The sequence below is a fragment of the Ptychodera flava genome, chromosome 5 (genome assembly GCF_041260155.1).
Source record: "Ptychodera flava strain L36383 chromosome 5, AS_Pfla_20210202, whole genome shotgun sequence".
NCBI lineage: Eukaryota > Metazoa > Hemichordata > Enteropneusta > Ptychoderidae > Ptychodera > Ptychodera flava.
In genome coordinates, this window is record NC_091932.1 from 8,253,067 (window position 1) to 8,267,945 (window position 14,879).

General features: G+C 36.7%; 1 long non-coding RNA gene across 1 annotated transcript; it reads right to left on the bottom strand.

Moving 5' to 3' along the window:
* Positions 1-5,696: 5,696 nt before the first annotated feature.
* On the bottom strand, positions 5,697-11,968 carry LOC139132919 (uncharacterized). The gene is made up of 5 exons (XR_011552485.1): positions 11,425-11,968; positions 9,020-10,482; positions 8,640-8,777; positions 7,010-7,095; positions 5,697-6,779 (listed from the first exon to the last, which is right to left on the bottom strand). It is a non-coding gene; the product is annotated as an uncharacterized lncRNA (long non-coding RNA).
* Positions 11,969-14,879: the final 2,911 nt, after the last annotated feature.

Here is a 14,879-nt window from a genome sequence, read left to right on the forward strand (position 1 = left end):
GAAAACGCAGAAGCCTTGGAGAGAGAAATTCTCCTTCTACTAAATCACCCAAATGCAATAAAAGAAAGAGCAAGTTTGGAGGCTGGTGATACTTCTACATATCAGGTTGCCTGCAAAAGGTCGCCGCATGGAGTTTACAGGTCTGTGTACATGGAAATCACACAGTATGTGTGTGGACGTTACAAACACGACGGACTTTGTAAACATTCGTTGGCGGTGGCAGCCATGCGGAATATTCTCCCTGAACACCTTGAGTTTGTGAAAAAGAAGTACAAGAAAGTACAAAGCCACACAGCACTTGCTGAGCATGACGTACGAAAGAATACAGCAGGGAAGAAAGGTAGCAAACGCAAACATGCCTACAGACCGACGACAAGGACCGAAGGTAGTGCAGCCGTAGGATTCGAACAATCAAACCAGTTATATACTGAACTACATCACAATGACAACCCTTTTGTAGTCATGTTTCTCAATGAAGATATGAAGTCATGCAAATCATGTAACACGGATTTCTGCCATCGCAAGAAGATCATACCATTTGATCTGGTTCTGGCACATAGAGAAAGGTGGTATTATCCAGTCGATGGCAATTGGTCCAAAAAACAGGCATCTTCGAGGGAAACTACCCGTTATTATCACACCACCAATAAATGCATGAAGTCGAGATTCCCTTACTTCACTGCAGAATATGTTGAAATCCCTCCCGATGTCATGCCTTCGCTGCGTGAATCTCACAAAGCATACCTTACTGCAGAGCTCCAGATTGAGTTTCGATCGTGAAAGCTCACAATGAATCGTATATTTATGCGTACAAAGAAGATGATGTTGATGCAGGCATTATATAAAGAGGCACTCCCACTTTGTAACATTTTTAAAGCACATTTTAAAATGCCAACAGTCGATATTTGACGTGGCGACTGCAAGCGGATCGCGAGATATCGATAACAACGTGTCATTTCCCAAGCGTATTTTTCACATTCCGAAGTTTTACGATTGTTTCTGATTATGACCCGAAATCCCCCGAAGGTTTGTTGTAGTGCTGATTGACGATATTCTAGGGAGTCCATAATAAGTTCGAATGACGCAATTTAATTTACCTCCCAATGCGAAGACTTTATATATACAGCATTACACTGCAAATTCTTCTAGCTCTCCGGCAAGCTAAATTCGTGCTAAATTCGTACCGGTTTATTGTCGCTGAACGGATTGCTTCATTTTCCCTAAATTGGCTTGCTTTTTGGTTTGTTTTCAGTTTGCCTACAGGCCACTTGATTGAATAGACTGGCAAGTTAACAGACCACACAGAGTGTAGGACTTGGTTTGCTGGCAATCCACTATATGTATCTAAAAAAGCTTGAATTTAGACCAAATTCAAAAAAACATCAGTTTACAGGCAAGCCAGGTCTTCCTTGTTAGACTGGCATGAATGTGGTTTGCTTGCAAGCCATCCATAATACATTTGTGGTCTGTCGGCAGGCCGGGAGAGCATCCAGTTTTAGGTAGGGCGGGGCTGGGCGGGGGAAGGAGGGATATGGGGCTGGCATGGAGTGATTGGGCACTGCAACGCCTTTACTGTCTGTTGTCCTTTTAGAGTCAATTTAATCCTCTTTCTATCAGGTTCCATAGACAAAGCTTGGATATTAATATCACTTAGGAGAAAGAGGATTAAAATAACTTAGTCTTGATGTATATACCCGGTACACTAAACACTGACAAACTGCATAATCCTGTAAGAAACAGTAAAGAAACCCCAATAAAATGGCATTTTGTCCAGTGAAAGGGAGAGGGCTATGGTGTAACCTGTGAAAGAAATCACACAGAGAAATGTCTTTAGTGTTATTATAATTATTATTGATAAAATGAAAATTCTTGACAAAGTTTTACAATTACGGTAAATATGACTTAACAAACATTTATGCTAACAATAATAATAATAATGATTTGAATATATATATGTACGCAAATAACAAGTGTAACTTGGTAAGAAATAAAATACAGCAAAACCTGTGTTATCTCAACTTTGCCTAAATAGAACAGTCAAACTTTAGAGGTTTTCAAGTCCATTGCCTATCAGCACAATGACAAATATTCCTAAATATCATTTCAAAAAAATTCAAGTCCAAGTGGAGGTAGACAGGTTTTGCTGTATGTGGAAAATATTTAAAAAAACTACAGGACTCTAAAATGAGAAAGTGCTGATGAAGAATTTAAAAAATATACTGGCCAACTGTTCAATGAATGGCATAAAATAACATCTGATTTCAAAACATACTGTCAGTGACACTGTCACTCAAATTTAAACTAGGTCATTCCCAGTGACTAGAATACATTATGGCTGTCAAATAAGTAGTTCTGAAGAATAAATTCTTTGACTTGAAACTGAAGTTCAATGACACTTGGCTCACATTTGGTTTGATGTGGCAGGCCAGAGTGAGTATATTTAAAGTTAACGCCTGAGAACATGCATACCAAGTTTCAAAGCAATCAGATGAGCAATTTCAGAGAAAATGATCTTTTTAACAAAAAATTGGAAAAATTGCCCAAAAATACAAATATAAGAAAATTTCACCAAAATTAGAAGACATTCAAATAAGGTTGCCTCTAGGTACATGTATACCAAGATTTTCCCTTACAACTTCATTAATATTTTGTACACTGACATATTTGTTTGAACAAATTCACATCTCCACCCATGGGTGCACCTGTACACCAAATACTAAGATAGTAGGTGCTGCAGTTTTGCATATATAGATGTGGACGGACACACATTGCACATACTTACAGACATACAGATACTGACAACTATAGAAGCTCTCTGGTATTTGTGCATAAAACAAAAACCAAATAGAGGCACAAAACCTGCCAAAGAAATACAAATATGCAAATCTCACGAAAATCGGTAACCAAGCGACCTTGCAGCTGATAGAGCTCCGCTGTATTGTGTAGAGATTTAACTATTTGTGACATATGTTTGACGAAGGTGGAAATCTTTCACAACCTTTGATATGTTTGAAGGTGAAGAAAGACATGGGACTTATTGGGATGAAAGGCAAAGAATCTCTGCTCAGGCTGAATGGCAGGAAAGATAACACTTTCCTGGCTGACCTTGACTTAGATTAATATCATCCGTAAGAACATTTATACCAAATATCAAAGCTATAAGACAAGCAGTTTTAGAAAACAAAGTTTGTGACAAAAATGGCAAAATTTGCCCTAAAAATACAAAATTGCAGATTTCAGCATAATTTCAGTACATCATATTAAGATAAACACTGGGAACTTCTACATCAAATATCAAAGCTATCAAATAAGAATTTATGAAAACCAATTTTTCTGATAAAAATTGCACCCGAAATACAAAATTACAGATTTTATCATAATCTCGATACACATTACATTAGGATAACCCTTGGTGACTGTATAATTAATGTCACGGCTAACAGACAAACACTTGTGAGGACAAAAAATGACCCAAAATGGCTAAAATTCAAATTCTAGACTTCATCACACAGATTCAATATATTGTACACATTTTGATCATCCCTATGAACCCTGCATAAAAAGTATCAAAGCTATCACAAAGGCGGTTTTGATAAAAGTAATTTCTGACTTGAACAAAAATAGCAAAATTAGCCTCAAAAAAACAAATTTTCATATTTCATCACAATTTGAACAAATATATATTTCAAATATTAAAGTAATCACACTGGCTGTTTTGAAGAGGAGGCTTGAAATGTAAAAACTTCCGGACCGGACGACAGACAATGCCACAAATCCACCTAAAAGATAAGATTTGCATCACTAACAGGGAAGCCAAAAACCTGAGGTCACTCCAAGGAATCTAAATGCCAAGTTTCAAACTAATCAGATGAGCTGATTAATAGAAAAATGATTTCTTGGACTAGAAAATGTAAAACTGAAAAAACAAGTATATAAATTTCAATAACAATAATTAATAATTAAAAAAAAATTGTAAATAAATTATAATGCAACTACATAACCTTTTCCATTCCTAGAAAGCTACAAAACCAAGCTTAAAATAATCTAACAAGTTGCATATAAAAAACAATACTTGAAACAAATAGTGAGAAAATTTGACAAATAACGTACATGTAATATGTACATGTACATTTGTGAATTTCATCACCATTGCAGACTCAATACAATAATTTCATTGTTGCTATAAATCAAGAGTCATCACTTCTACTGAAGCAGTTTACAAGAAAAAGTATTTTAAGAAATAATGCAAAAAACAACTAATTTTTATAAAATAAGTTAGTCTAAAAATGTCTTAGTTTGATGGAAAAAGTCAGTCCTACTACAACCATTGAAGTTACGAGTGGAGTTTGGGAACATGCCTGGACCATAGCATGCGTGGGGAGCAAAGAATGAGGAAGTTTAACGGGTCTCAAATCTTCAGTAAAATATTTTATTTGATGAATACCAATGTTTCAGCGATAAGCATTTCAACTTCTTCAGGGTAAACCATGGTAGAAGAAATCCTTTATCAGTGTTTACCCTGAAGAAGGTAACGTGTGTGTCGCCAAAATGTTGGTGTTCTTTAAACAAGCGACCTATCTGCCAATACAGCTCTACTATGTTAAGTAGAGACTAACAATTTGTGAGAAATGGGTTGATGAAGCTGGAAATCTTTGATAGCTCATTTCAGGATGGCATGACGAAATATTTCAAAACTGGCTGCAAAAATACACAATTAAAGATGTCATCATAATTTTGACAGATCACATAAAGATCGTGCCTACAAACATGTCTACCAACTATCAAATTTATCAAACAAGTAGTTTTTGAGAAACAATCTTTTTTAACAAAAAAGGGAAATTGTTGTCAGAAGAATACAAAATTGCAGATTTCATCATGCTGCTATAAATACATGATAATAAGGATAATACCTGGGAACCTATATACCAAATTTCAAAGCTATCAGACAAGCAATTATAGTAAAAGAAATATTTGACCAGAATTGATGAAAAAAGCCTTAAAATACGAATTTGCATATTTCTGAACAATTTGAACAAATATGATAAGGTCATCTTTGAGGGCCTGTACTAAAAGAATGAAAGAAGTTGGAGAAGTTCTTTTGAAGGCACAAATTGGAATGTTAAAAGTTGACACCTGGACAATGCCACACATATTTGATAAGGTCTGCATGCCGACAGCAGAGCGAATAACTCTACCACCTGAACAGCCTCATTCTTTACTCTCCACATCTAACAATGTTTCTGTAACTGTTACGCTCCTTCATGGGAGTATTGAGAGACAGCGACACAGCAAAACTGAAAACCTGTCGACTGGTAACATCTAAATAAATGTCAGACAAACACAATGATAAAATGAGCTGCTAAAAATTTATATAAGAAATAGTCCTCATCATATCAATATGAAAAGTATGGTTATCCTCAGTGATTTTTATATAAAATAAAAACAATTGTGAATAATGTTTATAATTTCTAGTGGCACATGCCAGATCAGTAAGTACTTGTTATGACTATACAAGCCATAGTGAGGTCATCCTTGGAAACAAATCAATTTTCATTGCAATTGGTATTGGAGAAAAAGATCACAAAAAATAAGCTGGAAAAGTATTAAAAAATTCAAACAAACATATATGCAAATGTTAGATTGCTGAATTAGGAGTTCCTGGGACCGGTGGTATACCAACAATATTTTATCATAGGAAATACCAAAAAACTTGCTGATACAAATGTGACCAACATTTGCATAAAAGTCAGAGTACTTGCAAAAGTTAAAATATCTATTTTCATGCTAATTTAACAAACACCTACCTATAGCATCCCTACAAAGCTAAAAGCTATACTTGAGAGCTGTCAGATTAATACGTGAGAAAATGCTTTTATGAGAAAGTAGCAAATTTACCAAAACATTTTTCTAAATATTCGAAGTGGACAATTTCAATGAAGATTTTTGAAGTAAGTTGAGCAATATAAAGAAATACTAACACATGTACATGTACAAATTTTTTGTACATTTTGACATTAACAGTTGATAAGGGCTCCCAAGGAAGCTGCACATTGACTTTGGAAGCTGTAAGACCAGCCATATCAGACAAGAAGCTGTCAAACCAACCACATTAGAAAAGAGGCTGTTTGAAAACACTAAAAAATCAGATAAAAAATTTGCATATGCAAGGTATTTGTCCTTTGATAATATTATAAATCAGTCATAGTCAGTGGCTTGTAGTCCAAATATCACATGGTGAATGTCATCTGAGCAGTTTTAGTGAAGACTAAATTTGAGGACAGACAAAATGAATGAGTCAGCTTGTCTGATCAGCTTCCAATCTCTGACAGCAAAGCAAAAAATAGTAAAAATGAAGTTTTCTTAATACTGCAATTGAGAAAATAGGCATACCGGTACATACAAAGTCCTACTTTTGATGTTTCATGATTTTCAGAAGACATTGTCTTGCTATGACCAAATTACACATTACCTATAATAGCAAGGCCTAACTGTCTGACCGTACCCCGGATTGTATTTTTGTCTTTAGATGTGAGCCAAAAGTATTCTAAAAACTGACATGCACTCTTTAAGGCTCGAGCATAGTCAAAGTTACACAGGAAATGCACTCCCATATAAGAAAGGAGTGCAAGAACAAGATTATTGCTTTCAACATTGCAAAAGATTATTCCTTCAAGTTCAAGGAAAATAACAAACTGCTTAACCTTCTCCTCATGTACCAAAACACCCAAACGAGGTAGTCTGCCATCTTTTCTTCCTTTCATAGAAAGTTTTCCAGCATCCTATGAAGAAAGAATAATCATGGTAAAAAATATATAACCAATATAAGACAAGGTTCTTTATATACCTCTGAAAGGCTTTGTTCTTAAATTTGTCCAGCATGTGAACACAGAGTTAAACCACTACTGTGGTGACAGAAGCTTACTCAAAAGAGACAAAGAGCATAATGAACATGACACAATATTATCAAGTTATCATATTATGTTGAATTACTGAGATATATGATACTTACATCAACAATGGTTACAATCTTCTCCAGTGCACTTTGACCGCCAAAGGTGATCTCCAACACTCTGATAACTGCCAATGTACTGATCCCTATAGTGTAAATGCCAAAAATATTGTGCATTATGTGTATTATCATTAAAATAAAGTCTTTTTATACAATCATTCTAGGACAAACCTGTTGATGATATTACATAAGTCTAGCATATTGCATGTCATTACATTTTAAATTTCAGGTGCATTTGACTCAAAATTGCATCGAAATGTAAAACAATATAAGGCAATATAGAGTCAATGAATCATTGACTCTACAACTATGTACAGCACAATATTCTACCCTACTCAATACTGTACTACTCAATAACAAAGCAAACATGGATAGATTTATTGCGATGCCAACCTTTCCAACTTTAAAACATAGGGCCAAAGTCCCTGAAGCTACTATAGACATGGATACAAAATTAGAATTTCCTGACTGTATGTAATCATCTCACTAAGGTCATCCTAGGGACCTGTAAACCAATATTAAAGCTGTCTGACCAGCAGTTTTGCAAAACAAGTGACCCAACAGTCGACAGAGGTCTGCCGTGTTATGTAGAGAATAACTTTTTGTGACACATGTATTGATATAGCAGGTGGATATCTTTGATAGCTCATTTCAGGATGGCCTGACCAAAAATGGCAAAATTAGTTGCAAAAATACAAAATTGAAGATTTCATCATAATTTCAATATATTACATTAAGATAAAGCCTAGGAACCTGTATACCAAATATCAAAGCTATCAGATGAGTACCTTTTGAGAAACAAATATTTTGACTAAAAATGGCAAAAATTGACCCAAAGATTTCATCAAATTTCAATATATCACACTGAGACAACCCCTAGGAACCTGTATACCAAATATCAAAGGCATCAGACAAGTATTTTTTGAGAAACACATTTTTTGACCAAAAATGGCAAAAATTGCACCAAAAATACAAAATTGCACATTTCATCATAAATTCAATATATCATATTTAGTTCATCTATAGGAACCTGTATAATAAACATCAAAGCTGTCAGATGAGTGGTTTTATGAAATGAAGTCTTGACCAAAAATGACAAAAAAATTCCTTAAAAATACAGATTTGCACATTTCATCACAATTTGAACAAAGCTAAGTTGGGTTATCCCTAGGGATCTGTATACCAAATAACAAAACTGTCTGACCAGCGGTTATGAAGAAGATTTTTTACCAAAAACGCCTTTGGCACTAATTTGCATATTTTCAACAATATCATGAAATTAAAAATACAAGTTTCTCATAATCATATTTTCCATCTACACAACATATATCAAATCAGTAAGTACTGCGGTTCTCAAGATATTTGAGTGGACGGACACCTCACAAACGGACATACATACATACATACATACAGACTGACGCCGGACGGATACCCATCCCAATAGCTTCTATAGACAATAGTCTATAGAAGCTAAAAACAGAGACCTTGGAGTAGTGTCTATTCATTTATGTGTACATTGTTTGTGAAACTTCCATTAAGGTACCAGAATAGCAATTTACGTGTCATTGCTTTGCTGTCTATCATATTATGCCCGTTTTTCATGCTTGTAATACCTGGCAACAAGATTTACCTTTGGCATCAATGTTTTGTAACAAGCCATACGTGATGAGACTGTCTTCAATGTTTTCCAATCAGCCTGAAGCTCATCTCTGGTTACTTGTGGTGAATTTGGATTTTGCTGGATGATGTATATCATATCCTCTACAATCTGTACAGAGAAAAGATGTTGGATCTTGAAATACATAGTATGCACCTCTTGCTCAGGTATTTGGACTCTGAAACATTCGCTAGTTCATCACTAATGAGCAATCATGATGATATTCACGGAGCAAAAGAAGATTTCGCCATACATATTTTCGTAAACATTGAAAGTTGACATGTAATTTCCCCCACAAACTTCATACGCAAATGATGCCTTGTTTGAATCTTAACAGTATGTAAAATGCTTACCAAGCTTGCCATGGAGGCCCCTGGCACTGAAGTATGTATAGTGAAATGTTTCCTGAAGAAAAGTTTGGGGAAAATGTATGCTTTTGAATTTGTGGTTTGTACTACCTTAATTTAAACTCTATGGTTCACTACTGAAGGAAGTGACTACAGGATAGAGTGCTGTGTGAGTGAAAAACATATTACAATGTGTAATACAAAATTAATTATTATTTATATGTCTTATTCTCCTCCTTCGCTTCTTCCTATCTTTACAAACTATCTTTCCATTATCAATCGGGAAACCATTTTAGAAAATAGAAAATAAAGTTGACGGCATTCACAGTTTGATACTGAAAATGGTAAACATTCATGAACACAAGGTGTGCGAAATTAAATAAGTTTTCAGTTGAGATTGAATCCAGCTACTTTGAAACTGAAGATAATTTGACATTGAGGATATGTGAACATATTTGTGTAATGCCATCGTTCCTTATGGATTGTGAATGTAATTGATGCATAGGCAGGTGTAAAACCAAAACATAGGATAACATACATTGCACGCACAACACAGCCAAAAACTTACACATCGCGTGCAATCCTATTGAACACTATTTTCACTGGCAGCGACTCTATTTAAAAAAAGTGCATTCCGGTGACAAGTGCCATAGGCAGCTACGCTTTGAGACACACTGCACATACACACACCTACACAACGTATCATGACATGCAGTTGGTTTTCACACTGACACAATTTTGAACACTGGGTCCACCTGTTTTTTTAAAAGTTCTCATCCATATTGTGAAATTGTGTTGCTTCTTCCTATCTTTACAAACTATCTTTCCATAATAATTCGGGAAAACCTTTTAGAAAATAGGAAATAAAGTTGATGGCATTCATTGTTTGATACTGAAAATGGTAAATATTAATGAACACAATGTATCATGACATGTAGTTGGTTTTCACACTGACACAATTTTGAACACTGGGTCCACCTGGTTTTTTAAAAGTTCTCATCCATATTGTGCAATTGTGTATCAGTTATTTTACTCACTTGTATGCAAACCAAAAAAAAGCTCATGACAGCGGAGCTAATTAGGCAAATGTGAACATCACAAAATTACAAAATTCTCTGTATGATATAGTTTTTTGATATTTCAAATATAAAGTTTGATTATTTGCATATAAATTTATGATCAACTTGGATTAAACACAAAATAGGTTAGTTTAGCATGATCAATTATGATAGCTGTTACAGTATACTGTAAATATTGGATTTAGATAGGGTGGCCTATCATCTCTGAGAAGATTATTCATTTGATAGAAGACACTCACAGAATACACTGTATAATACATTGCTATGGTGAGAAAGGAATTAAACCTTAACTTAACTTTCTCTATGAACTGCAAAATGGCCCTTCAGCCTAGAGGTTATTGACGTCATTCCATTGTAAGGAAATAAAATCAGGCCCATCAATCATTTGATCTGCAAAAGAAAAATAAAATTAGGAAACAAGTTTAATTTGCTTTATCATGTTGACCAATAAGATTGAACACATGAAGTCTGAGAGTGAGACACTGAACCTTATGACTGCGTTGGCAGTAATTTAATCGCTTTTGGCGGGTAAGTAAGACGGGCAAATGCCTTTCATTGGTTACAGATAAATCTTGCGAGACTGAATTAGAATGAAGTGTAAACAAGGGACATCTGTGTGATGAGCAGATGAGAGGGTTTCATATGTTCTACCATAACATTTCTCAGCACTCTCCCAGCTCTGCATTACTGACCGCAGAGCTGAAATTGTTGAGGAATAATCACCTTGTAAGTTTTTCCGCTGCGCAGAAAATTTCCTGCCGTGAAAATAGTTAAACGTATAGTATAGCAATGACGTTTGAAAATCAAACACACGGCACACATTTATGCGAACCCAATCGTAACTTGATACCACAAGCGGTGCGAAAAAGAATGTTGGCGGGTAAATCCCTTCTAGTTGAAGTTTAGCCGAGGTTGAATTTGATTTTTGTTAGCCTTCTACTCACATAAATAAACATACCTACACAATAATTTTTGGCAAAATGAATTAGTATCTCATAAAACACGACTTATCTTCTCTCCGTCTGTCTTACTGTGGTGGTGAAATGATGTATGAATTCCTTTCACAGAATTACCTTAGTCATGGCCATGCCTCTGCTACACAATGTCGATGGATATGTAAAACGGTGACATGAAATGTGTTAGATATAAGCTTATAACAAAGCAGATTCGAAGACGTTTAAGATCATGTTGTAGTCCCGGTTAAGTTCAGCTGCAAGTTGCCTATGCGTTGACGATAAAATGATGAAACACCCAATATTTAAGGAAACAAGAGTGAGAACACTGTAATAAGACCGTGGGGCCTGTCATGGAGGTCGGACGATCGTGACTTACCGTTGAGAATTTTCAAAACTGTCTGTGGGAAACGGTTGTCCTTTAGATGCAGCTGAAGCTCTTCCTGTGACATGTTAGCGACAGGCGGGCTTTTGGTCCAGAGTTGGCCATTGTCTTCACCGTATACCGGGTACAAAGGGCGGGCGGATAGTTTTGAAGAACACAGTGACTGTCCTGCGTCCGAGGCATCCGCAAGCGAAATAACATCTGAAAGGCGCGGTTCATCGCACTTATACTCATGGTACTTGATCATGTTTACGAGAGCGGATGCAGGGTCAAAGGTTATGAGACGCTCCCACACATGGCCGATCAAAAATATGAAGTAACGTTATTACCATATTTTTTCTCTATCTTATTCACATCTGAACGTTTACACTCATTATCGTAAATATGAACATTTTCTCATGATGATTTCAGGGGTAAAAGTATCAAACAGTGGAAAGCAAACTGGGCTACGTATTGGCATCTTACCCTCTTTACATATTCGTGCCTCCGCCCCTCCGTCCTCAGTGTGTCACTTCGAAATGACATGCAAACGTGGCAAGCAGTCTGCACGATGACCGGGCTTTTCCGGTACCATTGCATGACGGGTAATATAGGCAAGAATGGCGTCTTTCAGTGGCGTCATTGAAAGTAAACAAAAGCCAGCAATATCGCCAAATAAAGATGCGGTTTTCTCATAAACTGAGATATATTTTCACTGTTTTGTGAGATGGTAAGTGTCGGCTATAGGTCTGAAGAATATTGTCGACAAATGTTTTGGCAATATACATATTTTAAAATATAATTTCATCACTTTTCAATCGGATAGCTAAAATGACTTGATTTTGAACGAACTCAACTTTCAAAATTTGTAATTTTTGGTCTAAAGACACAATCGCAAAACTATGCCGATGAAACGTACCCCATTGTCAATGTAAACGTAAAATAGAGTCATCTGGTTCACTACGCACGCGATCGTCGGCAGAAATGGAGCGAATTCACGTGTGTGAATATACGGCAAAATATGAAAATTTTGTCAATTTTGTGGCATAATCCTGCTGTTGAGGACGACGCTGCTTGAAAAAGGCTACAAGTGTCACTTTTAGCATAGCTTCCACAATACAGTAAACGGGTGCTAAAGTCCCGCCCGCTCGGCTGGTGACCTCACTGCACGCAGAAATGGAAGGTACATTTTCTATGGGGTTGACAGGACCTCTCTTTGAAACTTTGTAATTTTTGGTCTAAAAATCATGTAGACAATTTAGTATGAAAAGTAAGGCCTTTAGGTATTACTAATTGTTTAAAAATGATTAATCATTACTGTGGTTCATCAAAATGTGTTCTAAGCACTGTTAACTTTTGAGCGAAACAATGAAAAACCCTAAAATTTTCAAGCCGATTATGTTCCACCTAAGTACCGTCAGACTAATGCAAACCTCTCCAATCGGCAATGGTTTACTCCTGGCAACATACAGCTTTATATTACTCATCGGGGGCTTGCCCCTCGTCGGTAATTGCTCTGATTGACACGATTTCGAGTAACTTGCAGTGAAAACCATTGATTGACACATGTCAAATCCAGTCGTAAGGGCGCGAAGCGCGGTACTAGCCAATCCCTTACCACTTTCTTGAATACAGCTTAGCTGATTATTATTGCCCTCAAAGTATGACTCTCAGCTATGCCTTAATAAGGTAAAATAGGCGTAGATAATCAAGAAAACCCAGGCTAACGACGTGGCGGGAAAATCGCATATGTTGTAAACAAATGCTCATGAATAGTATCACATGACATCTCAAAGCTGCGCCTATTGGTTGAGAGGCTAGACATAATGAGGTCATGCATAATGAGCTGTCGTGTATTACTCGCTTGTGCGTGCTCATTCCACCGGCGAGCCACTCGAAATGCACGAAACTTGCACAATACGGAATAACTCGTCGGCGTATGAGTACATTTTCTGTAGTAGAGGTTGCTAATTACAACTGCATTCAGAGGTAACTTTTGGTAGCCCGTATTTGTTGAAAAGATCCAGACAACTTAAATTTCTGTCGATCTCACAACTGGTCCACGTGTGCGATCGCAGGCAGTGTTGCAAGTGTTCGATCAAAGGGTCATACTGCTGCCCGTCACTGCCCGACAGGCAATTTACCTTCCAGTGTGTGTAATTAGTCGATATCTCTGTACCACAGCCCATTACTCTCTGTAAAACCAAACAAAATAATAGTCCTAGCGGTCGATTTTCCAGCGAGTGTCAACGATCATCTGTGGTATGCCCATGCAACGATGATCGTATCCAGTATCCACACACTGCCCGTCAGGAAATTATATTGATGACAGCTTTGAGACAGGATTCAGTCATTGTGAGTAAAAACAGACGCATATAGTTTGTGTAGCTTTCTATAGATGTGGCAGTACTCTTTGGGGGCTGGTACACATCAGCAGGGGCTAAACAGCAGCTCTTTGGTGTTCAGACATCGAATCTTGACAGTACGGCAAGCAGTCGACGGGTAGTTGGACCGGTCGGGAAGTTCATGTGATCGCTATATTTAGACCTTTCAATCTAGGTTCGTTCCAGCAAAGCCATTTTTGTACCTATCTTTATTTCTTCTCTAGAAAGATAATTAGCTTTAAATTTGATCCGTAACTTTAAGAACCGTGTGAGTTTCTTGTTCTAATGTTTTGATGTTATAGCATCGACAGCGGTCAACTCTCGTCGAAGTGTCAACCATTTATGCGCAGGGTGGGAAATTTAACTGTCATAGAACACATGCATACTGAGGTTCTCAACGTCTTCAAATCATCAAGAAAATAGTTATTTTAATTTAGTAAATTACAAATAATATCAAATTATTGTAAAATATCTTCATGTGATAACAAATATCAATTATTATTTATACCTTAGTTATTGAACCCACCCATTAAAGAAAATGGTTTCTGACATGATGTCACACATGCCAATCACCCTACAATACCCAATCAAATCACTGGTACCGGCCACACCTCAAAAGCCGGGTTATCGTGCAGACTGAAGTCTTTCCGCTTAAAAATATGACCCTATGTGCGCAATCGTGATAGTTCCATTCCAGCCACCGCGCTCATGTACACGGCAGTCATAGCAACGTACCATCGGCATCGTCATTCTCCGCCGCACTTCGAATACGCGCTTCATAATTGCAATTGCAGTAAATACGCGCTGGTAAGAACTTAGCCCTGCGTACAGGTCTGTGTGTTCCCGGCGTTATACGGCCTCCACCAAGCTCGACAGAAGTTTATTTACTATTTTGGTACAAGAGAATTCATCTCTCACAGCACGATCCACATGAAGAATTTTTTATTCGAAAAATTTAAGTGTGACTACAACTAATATTGCTGCCATTGTTTTCATTTTGATCTTTGAAAGGTCTGTAATTTCGTATGCTGCTCTCACTGCGCTGCATGTAGCTGCAATAATTGTAGCCTTGGTTGTTGGTGGGGA